Here is a 12,255-nt window from a genome sequence, read left to right as displayed (position 1 = left end):
TATTGTCCGAAGTGGAGACCACTAACCTTATTGACCCACTGTGACCTGAGAACTGAATGTATACAATTTAATTTAATTTTATCTGGTTAAAAACCTTAAATAGCCAGACCTACACAAAGTGTTAACCATAACAATGGCTTAAGTGGTTTCTAATGCTTTACTATTAAAATATATATTACAGGGGCTGGAAAGATGGCTCAACACTTACTGCCCCTCCAGAAGGCTCCAGTTCAGTTCCCAGGAGCTTGGACTTCTGTTCCAGGGCATTCGACACCCTCTTCTGAGCTCCAAAGGCACCAGGGGCACACAAAGTACACACATATCCATGTAAGCCAAATACTCATACATATAAAACTCATCTTTACAAAAATATGACACATAAGTGAATGGACAGCTTCTCGCTCCATTTCCATGATTAGTGACGCATGGATTAAAAGCAGTCGTTTTTAACGGTTAAACACCGTAAAAAGTTGCCCTGCATTCAAAAGAAGCTCTGAGGGCTGAGATGGAACTCATCAACACAGCTGCTACCCAACTTGCCAAGATCCGGGGTTCAATCCCCACCTCTGCCAGAAGGCCACGCTCACCAGGTATTTCCCTGCATTGGTGACACACACCAGTGACCTCAGCACTACAAAGCAGAGGGAGGGAGATCACCCAAGTTTTGAGGCCTGATCTACAACCTGATTTACACGGAAAGTTCTAGGCCAGCTGGGGTAACATAAGTGAGATTCTGTCTCAAAATTCAATCAATCAATCATCAATCAATCAATCGATATGAGAGACAGGCTCTAGCCATTGATGGTCATCGTGAATCACATGTGATGTTTCCTGTGCTTTATCCACAAAGGGGGTAGAAAGATGTTTTGAAAACAGCTTCACATTTTAAGATTGCTTTTAGTAATATTAAGGTTGTCCCTCCAAACCCACTCAAGGGAAAGATGTAGATATGCTGGCAAAATTTAGCAAATGGTACTTTTGAGAGCTATAAATGAAGTTGGGGCATACAGCTCAGTGGAGAAGCATTTTTCTGGCATGTATAATGCCCTGGGTTCAAATGGCACAAGAAAAAAAATGACTCATTCACTTTATTTTAAACCATTACCTTATGATGTATTTTTTTCAAAGCCTGCGGTTTCAACTGTGTAAGTATTTGTGATCTATTTCAAATGTCTTATTTTAGCTAAGCATGATGACTCACATCTCTAATCCTAGAACTACTGTTGAGGAGGGAGGACTGAGGCAGGAGGATTACTGTGAGTTCAAGAAGACTAGCCTGAGCTACCAGAAAAATTTGAGGCTAGCCTGGGATTCCTTAGTAAATTCCTGTCTCAAAAAACAAAGACAAAAAAAAAAAAGTGTGATATATATGAATAACACACATTGTGTAAAAATTTTAAAAACTACAATCATCACCTAGGGAAAAAAAGCCATAACTAGATTCATAAGTGAATGTATTGGGACGGGGGGTGGTGGTGAGGGGGACACTGTACAAGGATGAGGGCCTACCAAACCAATTAGGAAATCTAAAGGAAAAACAGTGAAGAGCTGCAGGTTAAGGTCCAGGTCGGAGCAGGCTGCAGAGGTGGGAAAGGGAGAGAACAGTAAGGCTTCCTCCGCAGAGAGAGGCTCAGAATGGAAGCTGCTGAAGACATGGGGCTTACTCATCAGCCAGTCCTGCTAATGACCATGGCTTCAGAAAACAGATAACAAAGTTCTCACAAACAAAAGACTCCAGGAGCTGAAATTAGCCCTGATCCTGGACTATGTGTATGTCAGCATCTCGTAGGAGGCTGTCGAGATGGCCCAGTGGTTTAGAGCGCTCATTGCCGAATAGTGGCTGCAGCAGCAGGGCCAACCATGATACACATATATAATGCAGATGACATAATCATACAGATTATTTATACAAAATAAATCTTAGCATCTTGCATGGCGTTAACACATGAGCTGAGTGGCTAGCTGCACTCTGCACAGGTTTCTTTGACTTCGGTTAGCATGAGAGATTTTGCAGACGGGGCCAACATTTTTTCAATTCAAACTTACATTTTATTAAATTCCTCTCAGAGTCCATACGTGGCTGGCAACAAAACTAATAGACAGAATGAGCACATGATCTTAGAACCTAAGAAGACACCCACCCACCATTTACCAGACACCCACATTTACCAGAAACTTGGCAAAGGCCACTGCCTGGTAACTGATATAAAGGTCCACTAGGGGGCGCAGGAATGCAGAAACTAAAATCCGTCTGCTGGTTCTTACCAAATACAAAATTTCAAAATTAACTGAGAAGAAATTAGAAATGGGCTTTTATTGAGTGCACTAAAAGCTCTCACAAGATCATTCAGAGTCACAAATCGTGCCAGAAAAAGGGGAAGGGTGTCATGATTAACATCCATGCACATCAGCCCAAATGTGCAGCAGCAGAGCATGAATGAGAGCTTTTACAGGGTTCGTCATGAGCGGTCAGAATCTTCAACCCTCTTCCTCCATGGAGAAAGACTGGGACCTAGCACCCACCCCACCCTCTGACCGCCTGGCCTCTGACAGAAGCCATCTAGGAAAGGCTATGGCAAGCCAGTGAGTTTCCTGGCCAGGTCCCTCAACGGGAGAACCCAGGCTTTATCCAGGGCAAGTGTCCCTGATTGTGACATCACACAAATCCCTTGGCCACGAAACTTGTCACTAGGAAGCAAGACTCAGTCGGGGAATAATCATCAAGATGGAACACTTGGAGTATTAGTCCTGACTGGCACTAAGCAGAAGTGACAAAGGGTGGGAGCTCTGTGAAAGGGAACCTAGAAGGACCTGTGTTTGAGATATGACACATGAGGTATGATGTAACCTGTTACCAAGGGGGTGTTGGTGAAAATCTCATCTGCCCTATGTGCAGTGGAGTCTTGGAGGAGCCAGTACAGCAGCCCAGAGATGCCCAAAGATGAGCTACTAAGCCACAAGCGCATTAAGCACCTTCACTCCCTGGTACAGCAGCAAGAGACATGCACTGCGGAGCTGAAGGCACCTCAGCTGAACACAAACACCAGCTTGCAGAGCAGAAGTGAAACATCCAACGGCCAAAGGACATATGTACGGTGTCACAGTGTCAACTCCAGCCTTGCAAACCTGAAGGAGACAACTGACTACAAGATCCTTGTATGGATGAACTCCCTACAGCCAGCAATAGTGATCTGCTGCGGAGGGATAACCGGGACCTGGTACTCTGCTCCAAGGCTGTAATCAAGCACTCCCTGGTGGAGATTGGCTACCCAGCCTCTACTGTCAATGCTATGATTGAAAAAGCCTACAAGTGTTGCTGGCCCCCCAGGGTCTGGCCACACTAGAGATGAGACAGAGATGAGCGCAACTGTGAGCACCGTGTGAACAAGTACATCCCAGGCAAGCAGGCTGCGGCAGTGATGGCCCGTGAGAACCATCGGATGGTGCAGGAACCAGCTTGTCGTGACAGTCACACACAGTGTGAAGGGAGATGGAGAGGGTAACTGGCTTTCAGAAACGAGGTGGGATCGGCGAAACCCATCACACAGCAGCTGAGCCCTGAGTTCTCCCCTCTATCCTTATGTCCTGGCTTGTAACTGAGCCCCACACATCCTGCTTTTCTGGCATAAAGAACTTTGGGGCAGCTCACCCTCCTCATCCTTAGGGGACATATCCCAAGATTCCAGGTACATGCCTGTAAACCCCAGACAGCACAAAATCCTAAAGATAGAGTTTCTTCCTGCCCATCCATAGTGCATGTACATGATAAAATATAATTCCGGAATCAAGGAATAGTAAGAGATTGCAGCTACTAATGATCAAGTGGAATTGGTTTTTAAAATATATAATAATCAAACAGCATAATGCAATAAAGATTCTTCAAAGTTTGTTTCCTTCTTGAATTTTCGATCACACACTTTCAGACACCGGACTTCAAATTTGAAACCCCAAAAAGCTGAACACGCAAGAGTGTAAGCTACGGCAGGTACAAGCATGGCCGTTTAAAATTTAACCCTTTAATGACAGACAAGTGGCTCAATGGGTGAAGCACTTGCCACAGAAACTTAGGATCTAGGTTTGGATCTCCGGAACTCACATTAGGCCAGATGTGCTAGCATCTGTTTATCATCCCGGAACTCCTAGGTGGGAGGCAGACACATGGGATTTCCCAGAAGCCCGTGGGACAGCTAACTTGATGCATGCAACAACCTGGTATGCCCAGCAATAAATAAGAGACTATCTCAAGCAAGGTGGAAGGTGGAGACCGACATCCAGGAACACACTGTGGCATGCACACCAGTGCACGCGTGCACACACACACACACACACACACACACACACATTTTTTAAAATTAAATAAAATGTAATTCAAAAAACATTTGAGAATGTTTCTTACTAAGAGGACAGGAAAACAGAAGAAAGGCAAGTAGCAGGCTATGGTTTGGCAGTTCCCGGCAGACATCTATGGCACAGCTCAGTAAGAGACCGGCTGCCTGTAAGTGTAGGCCATCACTTACAGTGCCCGCCTACAAGAGGACCACAGCTGCTTTCTGTGGAACTTACCCCCTCAGAGAGCTCATCTGCCCTTACAGCACAGCCGTTAAGTGACAATCCTGTTGTCCATGGTTTTATTTGTTTATGTATTTGTTTAATTATCAAGGGATAAACTCTCAGTGCGTGGATAATCCACCAAAATTAGGTAAGCTCCCTTGGTTTGGGTAGCAATGAAGATTCCGGGTTGTTTTGCCCTTGAACTAAAAATCAAACTGTTCACAGCTTCTAAACACACAATGCAAGGGAAGGCTAGCTGAGAGCAAAATCTTGCTTTACATAATCCAAGGTAGATCATTAACTCCTGTCAGGAACAGTCACTACCTACACACGGGTCCCTCGAGACACTCACTCTGTGGAAGAAACAAAAGAAGTAAAAAATAAATAAATAAATAAATCCTTTAAAAAAAAAAAACAACTCTAAACTTATCGTGTGACGCGTATGTGCACTCAAGCACGCAGACACAAGGTCAAAGGACAATTTCCGGGGGGTCGCTTCTCCCCTTTCACCTCTTACACAGGTCCTGGAGCTGGAGCTTGGGTCACTGAGCTTAGGAGGCAAACACTTTATCCTCTGACCAAATCTGTGTGTCTTGATTCCAAGCCAGAGTGTGGTTAAAGACACTAGAGAAGTGACAGTCACAACCCAAAGCCTTAGATGACACATTTAAAGAGGCAGCATAAACTCTAGCTGTTGCCTCTGCCCTCAATGACGTCCAGCCAAGAATCCAGTCATAACTGCATGTCCACGACTGGGCAGAACAGAGCTTAGAACTGAGAAACAACATTTTGAATAGTGCAACAACTGTAAGCTGCTCATGCAAACACCATTAACCCATTAACTCCAGAAGAGAACATACCGTGAGAAAACCAGGAAGAAATACAAACAGCCTCAACTCAATCCCAAGACAAGTCTTCCCAGCCCCTTCTAGCCCCTGGTTTGGCTGGCCCAGGTTTCATGGGCCTCCTTCCTGGACCCTAGGGCAGCAACTGATGCTCTGTATCTGCCCTGTCACCACAATCGTCTGGCTCCAAAGTTTACTCTCCCTAGTCAAAATTCCCACTACAGTCAGGTGCAGTGGCGTGACTATGCACCTTCAATTCCAGCACTCAGGAGGCAGAGGCAGGTAGATCTGTGAGTTCAAGGCCAGCCTGGTCTATAGGGTGAGTTCCAGGCCAGCCAGAGCTACATTGTGAGACCATGTCTCATACAAACAAACAAACATCTCCCACTCTACCAACACATATGCTTCCAGGCAAATGAGAAGAACTCAGATAGGTCTGCTGTAAAAGTGTTAGTGCCTGGTAGACCCTAATCCTCCTAGAGACATCTCATGTTTTAAGAGTTGTACTCTGACCCCCAATACAACTTACAGAATTGTGACCCTCACAGCATGCAAGTTTCCCAGCACAGTTATTTTTTTTCTATTTCTCAATCCACATTTTGGAGCCATGAAATACCTTGATGTCAATAATAGCTTTCAAACTGGGTTGCGGGATAACAGTTATTTCTACCAGAAGCCATGAAGACCTGAGGAGAACACACTGGGCTGACAGTACTTCTATAATTAAAGGTATAGCTTTAGCCAGGTGTCTATGTAATCTACCTCCTCTAAGCTGTGTCTTACTCATCTCTGAGTCTCTGGGACCTCATAAAGTACTGGAGACACAGAGTCTCTGGAAGAAAACAGCTCTTAAAAATATTGTATCAGGCCGGAGAGATGGCTCACCAGTTAAGAGCACTGGCTCCTCTTCCAGAGGGTGAGTTCAATTCCCAGCAACCATGTGGTAGCTCAAAACCATCTGTACTGGGATCTGATGCCTCCTCCTGGCATGCAAACAGAGCACTCATAGACATAAAATAAATACATCTTTAAAACAAAAAAATATTGATATATCAGCCAGGCTGTGGTGGCTCATGCCTTTAATCCCAACACTCAGGAAGCAGAAGCAGGTCAACCTGTGAATTCAAGGCCAGCTTGGTCTACAGAAAGAGTTCCAGGACAGCCAGGGCTACACAGAGAAACCCTGTTTCAAACAAACAAACAAACAAAAAAAAACATTTAAAAAAAAACATGAAAAGGAATACTAATGTATAATTTTTACAGATGATTGCCCAGTGGCAAAAATTCATCCTACATGCTTTCAGGAATAAAGTTTACACGTTGAGAAATAAACAGAGAATATGCAACCTTTTGACCTGAGACACAGCACTGTCATTTACAAAATATGTATCTGAATACTGCACAACCAAGTTACCAAATAATAATAATAATAACAATAGTAGTAGTAAACCAAAGTAGATCTCATATCGTGGGGCTGGGGACCTGCTCAGTTGGTAGGCTCCTTGCGAAGTGTGCACGAAGCCCTAGGTTCCATTCCAGTACGCATAAACCTTGTGTATGGTCTGTGCCTGGTCAGCCCCGCACACGGAAGTTCTAGGCTATCCTCAGCTACAAAGTTTGGGGCCCTCCTGAGATCCTGAGATGGGAGGAAGGGGACCTGCATTAAATATGTTTACAATTTATAGGCTGCATTCACAGGTGCCCTGGGCTGAAGGCTCAACGTGCTAGAAGGCCTCCTCCTCCTGCTCGCTTCCAGTCTGAGGAAAGACACAGAAGCTGGCGGAATCAGGGTTACCTGCAGGTTTCAAATGGACCTGGGCTCACATTTCTTCCCCGGAACGTACATCAAGTAAGCGCTCACTGTTTCTGAGCCCTGGTCGCCTAGCTTATAAAATGAATACAACGCCTCCTTCCCAACTGTCCAGAAAAGTTCAGTGAGCTTTATACCCAGGGCCTACCATGACCCTGAGACCTCCTGCCCCAGCTTCCCCCAGAAAAAAACACGCAACCAAACGCAGTGTGAGAGCACTAGGCGAGAGCGGCACCTCACCCTGTCCTGTGGGTATCTGACGAGGCATCTCATTCAGAGCTCTGTCCAAGGCTTGGAAGCTGAGCTGAAATGAACCTGTCCCCAGTGAACACCGCAGCATCAGTGAAAACCAGGACATGGACTCCGAGCTGTCTGCAAGCTTCACTCAGGAGCATCCTAGACTTGTCACTCCAAAGATGTCTTCTGCAAGGGGCCTCTCAGGGTGGGGGGATGTGCGGGGAGGGCACTGACCTGCATCCCGGCCATAATCATATATACATACATATTCACACATATGTATGCCTGTGTGTACATATTTATATACAGAAACATATGTATGCCATAAACACACCTTTTTATTTGTTAATCTGAAAGACAGAAGCAAAGAGACACTGAGGCAGGAGAGTAGGGAGGAGCAGGGAGGCAAGCAAGAAGTCCCAGTCCTTAGGATGCAGGTTCTCCTTTCTCTTCCTTTCATATTCCTTCATTCCCAAGCAGGAACGATGCTCCGTCTGCCCTAGGACTGCAAAGATGCAAGTCTGCCCACCTCCCCACACGATCCTTCCTAATATAACAGCAAGCCTCCTCCGATAGGATTATGTAGATCCAGTGTGGTTCAGACCCTCATTTAAAACCCCCAGCACTGGGACTAGAAGGATGGGCTGGAGAGGTGGCCCATTAGTTAAGAGCATTGGCTGCTCTTACAAAGGACTTAGGTTCAGTGCTCAACACCCACATGGCTGCCCACAACCACCTGTATCTTCAGTTCCAGGGGATCCAACACCCTCTTCTGACTTGTGTGCACAGACTTCTGGACACATGTTGGTACATATACCTATACTTAGGCATTTCAAAGGATACTTGGGTTTCTATTTTTGAGGACATTTTTGTAATCCCACCATTTCAAAGAGCAAGTTATAGTCAACTTCCCCACAATCAAAGGGCCTCTGCTGTTTACACCATGAATGATAGTAGCCAGGTGGGAACAATCGAGACCAGGGACAGACAGGGATGTCAGCTTCCCAGCGTATAACACGTCAATCCATAAATCACTATCCTAAGAATGAAGCCGAAGGCTTACGGCTGGGAACTGTCGGGAGGGATGTGCTACCGCTGTGTCCTTAGGACAGTTCATTGCCAGGACAGGATCCAACTGAACCAGCCCTGACATTGAAGTCTTCAAATTACACTCCAGATGATGCGGGGGACAGTGCAGCAGTGATTTAGAGCTGAGGAGACCCCCACTGCTAATGCATTTAATAATTAACAAGTCATCTCCACCCTACCTCTCCAGCTCAAGTCTGTTTAGTGAGGGTCTGAACCCACACTAGATGGATGTTCTTTGCTCTTTCCTATTCAGAGGCCAGAGGGGCGTGCCTGGTGCTACCCAGATGACAAGAGAGTCCTCTCTGCCAAGAGTGTGGACCGCAAGCATGACCTCCTGTGTTTGCCTTAGAAGTCAATCACAAACACGACACTTAGAAACTTGGCAATGCCCAAGCTAAATTTATTTTTAACCCAGTTCTGTTTGACCATCTTTTTCAGCAGAAAAGCCCAGTGAGAAATTTATCTTCGAACAGCAGATGCCTCGTTCCGGCCAGAGAGCAAGTTGCAGGGGCTGAGGAGGAGACTGTCAGCTGCCTTTCGGAAGTCCCTGACTTTTGTGCGGCAAAGACCAGTCAACTCCAGAACTTGACTTAAAATAAATAAATAAAGATAAAAATAAATACTGTACTATACAAAAATATATATAAAGCAACAGGACAGATCCCGCTTCAAGTTATAACACTAAGCCTAAGTATTTATAGATATCTAGGGGGAGAGAGAGAGAGAGAGAATATGAATGAATACATATTCATGTGTATACACAGGGAGCTAGAAGTGGAACTCAGCAATGAAATGTTTCCCTAGCATGCATGAGGCCTTGGGTCTCATCCCCAGCAAAAAATAAAACACACACATACACACACACACACACATACACACATATTTAAGCTCCAGCACCGGGAGGGTGCTGAGGGAGTGAATTAGGTCACTCCCCAGAAGTTTCCCTGCAGCTCCATTTTCTAAGCTCCCACAGTGGGACCCTTTGTTCATTGTCTCAGGCACTGTAAACTGTTTGCACATCTATTGTGAGCTCTGGCTGACTCCAAGTCTGGAGTTGGGGGGTTGGGAGGGGGATAAAATGGGATTCTGTGAATATATCTCTGGTACTTTCAAATCCACACAAGCTCTGCAAATAGGCAGCTCCAGCTACTCCAGGGTAGGAGCTCAGTCACCTGTCCTGCGCTTCCCAGTGCAGTCACTTACAAGTCTACTCTCCGCATAGTGCTTCCTGTTTCTTGGAGAAGCAGTACAATCAAATGAGAAGGATGTCTAAGACAACGTACTCACTGGGGTTGATAAGTAACTCATCAAAGAATTAAGTTAACGGAATTAAGCCATCTTCTATTCATTAACTTGTAAACTTGAAAATCATTATTTCTTTGGTCTCGCTTGATAGCCTAAAATTGCTAGGTAGCCCAGGCTAGCCTCAAGCTCTTAATTCTCCCGTTTTAGCTTTCCCAAGTGCTGATATTACAAGACTGATACCACGGCTATCTGGTTTTCTTTTTTTTTTTTTTTTCTTCCCATTTCTGGGGAATGAATCCAGGGCCTAGACCACGCTAGGCAGGTGTTCCGCCAGTAAGCAACACCCTTTGGCCTTTGAGTGTAACTCTGCAAGCTTATTCCTCCTATAGCTGAGCCAGAAATGGTGGCACATGCCTGTGGTTCCTAACAAAATTTGAGACCAGTCTAGACAAGCAATATAGTGTGATGGGAAGCAGGAAACAGAGCTAAACCTCAGGATGTAGGCCCTTCCGACGGTAGGATACCTTATGGAGAAGGTAGCTGTTACCAGTCACCTGGGCTGTATCAGGTGACCGACTATAAAGTCAAAGGACAGCCTTGGGAGTGTGCAACCAGAAAGTCTAGTACTCCCTGAAATGAAGAAGAAAATAAGAAATGACAGCCACTTCCACTGACTACTGAGTACCTCAGAGCAATCCCAAGAGGCACCCAGGCCTTTCTAGCACAGAGAGCTCTTTTAGCAGAGGCCAGACACCTCCAGATCTCTGGGTGAAGAACCCCGGGCCAGGAAGTCCACATGGATGATCTGAACGCATGAAAGAAAGCAGAAGCCTTCAGTGTTCCTCCTTCCTTCACCAGCAGCAGCAAATGGATCCCCCACTTCCCTTCCCCTCACCAGCCTCAGGACCACCAAGGCTGAGGAAGGGTCTCAGGAGCCTTGTACAACCGGAGTCTGTGGGGCAAATATGAATGCTGGTGATGAAACCCTGGTTTTTATGCCAGCAGCCTTCAATTGTTTGGGGAACTGGGAATGCCAATATTCTGTATTAGTTTCTCTTTCCTAGAAATAACCTATAGATAGATAGATAGATAGATAGATAGATAGATAGATAGATAGATAGATATAGATATACATACACACACACACATACAGATATATATATATATATTTTTTTTTTCTCCTGACTAAAGCCTGATCAATAGGCTCTGCATTTAATGCCTGGTTTACAGACACAAAGACTGGACATGATAAATAGTAAACTGCTTAAGATCAGGGAAAGAAGCAACAAGATAAAATAATTCATGGTCAGGTCTATGGGACGTCAGAGTTACAGATTGACACAATCATCCATAGTTCAAAACACAAGGATTCTAATACTTGGAATTCACACCTGAAAGATATGTATGAGTGCCCAAAATGATGTGCATGAATTTTTTTTAAAGAGCTTTATTCATAATATCAACTTTAAAAAAAATCCATCAAAAGAATAAAATGCTGAATGTGAATACACATGGAGTGATGAGTGTGCACACACATGGGAAGACGCTGAATGTATATACATGGAATGACGCTGAGTGTGCACACACATGGAATTACATCGCTTGTATATGCACACGTGGAATGAAGTTGAACATGCACATGCACACTTATGGAATGTTACTAAGCAACAAAAGAATTAGTGAGTCTCACACAACAACACAGACATGTCATGGTGATTCCCGGGAAAGAAGGAAGCCATAAACACTGACATCTTCATGTCAAACAAAACTGTTCCCGGAGAGGGGAATTAAATAAGGTTCTCTTGGTGGGGCCAGTTTGACGGTGATACAAAGTGTCCACCTTTCTATCCAAATGGTAACCACACCACTGACTTCCTGGAAGCCTGTGACTAGATGGCACAACACAGAACAAGTACTAACTGAGTCATATATTTAAAATATTAAATTTAATATTATACTTTACCACAATAAAATACCCTTACTTTTAGCACCAAATCCAAAAAAAAAAAAATTAAGCCTTTTATTTGAAAAGTAAACACTAATCTATATATAAATACTTCACCAAATACCATAAACATGGCAATCTAGAAAATGTTTGATAATGACTCTGTAGACTGGAACTGTAGACTCTCTTTCCTGGATCCTTCTATTGCTTTGGTAAATTCTTTCTGTATGGAAACATTCCAGACAAACTGTTTTAAACTCCAGTTCTTAAGAAAGCTCAGAGTGTCTTTCTTTCCCTTCCCAACCACTCCCTCCTAGAGTCAGCTGCCAAACTGGGCATTTGAGCAGGGTATCCAACTAATACACCTCCCAGACTTTAGATTAAAACCTTCACTTTAGGCCAGGTTGCCTTTAATCCCAGCACTCTGGAAGCAGAGGCAGGCAGATCTCTGAGTTCGTGGTCTACAGAACAGCCAAAGCTACACAGGAAACTCTATCTTAGAAAAAACAAACACATAGGCTTCGCTTAGGGCT

The 12,255-nt window shown here is 44.6% G+C and overlaps 1 protein-coding gene and 1 pseudogene across 7 annotated transcripts in view; one reads left to right on the top strand and one right to left on the bottom strand.

Moving 5' to 3' along the window:
• Positions 1 to 12,255, bottom strand: part of Tjp2 (tight junction protein 2) — a 147,743-nt gene that overhangs the window by 56,796 nt on the left and 78,692 nt on the right. Inside the window, exon 1 of one of the 7 annotated variants that reach the window (XM_021151540.3) lies at positions 4,564 to 4,723. The exons of the other annotated variants lie outside the window; for them this stretch is intronic. The gene's annotated coding sequence lies outside the window, so the exon portion shown is untranslated. Of the gene's footprint in view, positions 1 to 4,563; positions 4,724 to 12,255 lie in introns of those variants that run through there. 7 annotated transcript variants of the gene reach the window in all.
• On the top strand, positions 2,932 to 3,520 carry LOC110285406 (E3 ubiquitin-protein ligase NRDP1 pseudogene; annotated as a pseudogene).

This window comes from Mus caroli, unplaced genomic scaffold, assembly GCF_978045245.1.
Source record: "Mus caroli unplaced genomic scaffold, Mus_caroli_1 scaffold_20, whole genome shotgun sequence".
In the NCBI taxonomy this organism is placed as follows: domain Eukaryota; kingdom Metazoa; phylum Chordata; class Mammalia; order Rodentia; family Muridae; genus Mus; species Mus caroli.
This window is presented reverse-complemented; position numbering and strand designations above follow the sequence as displayed.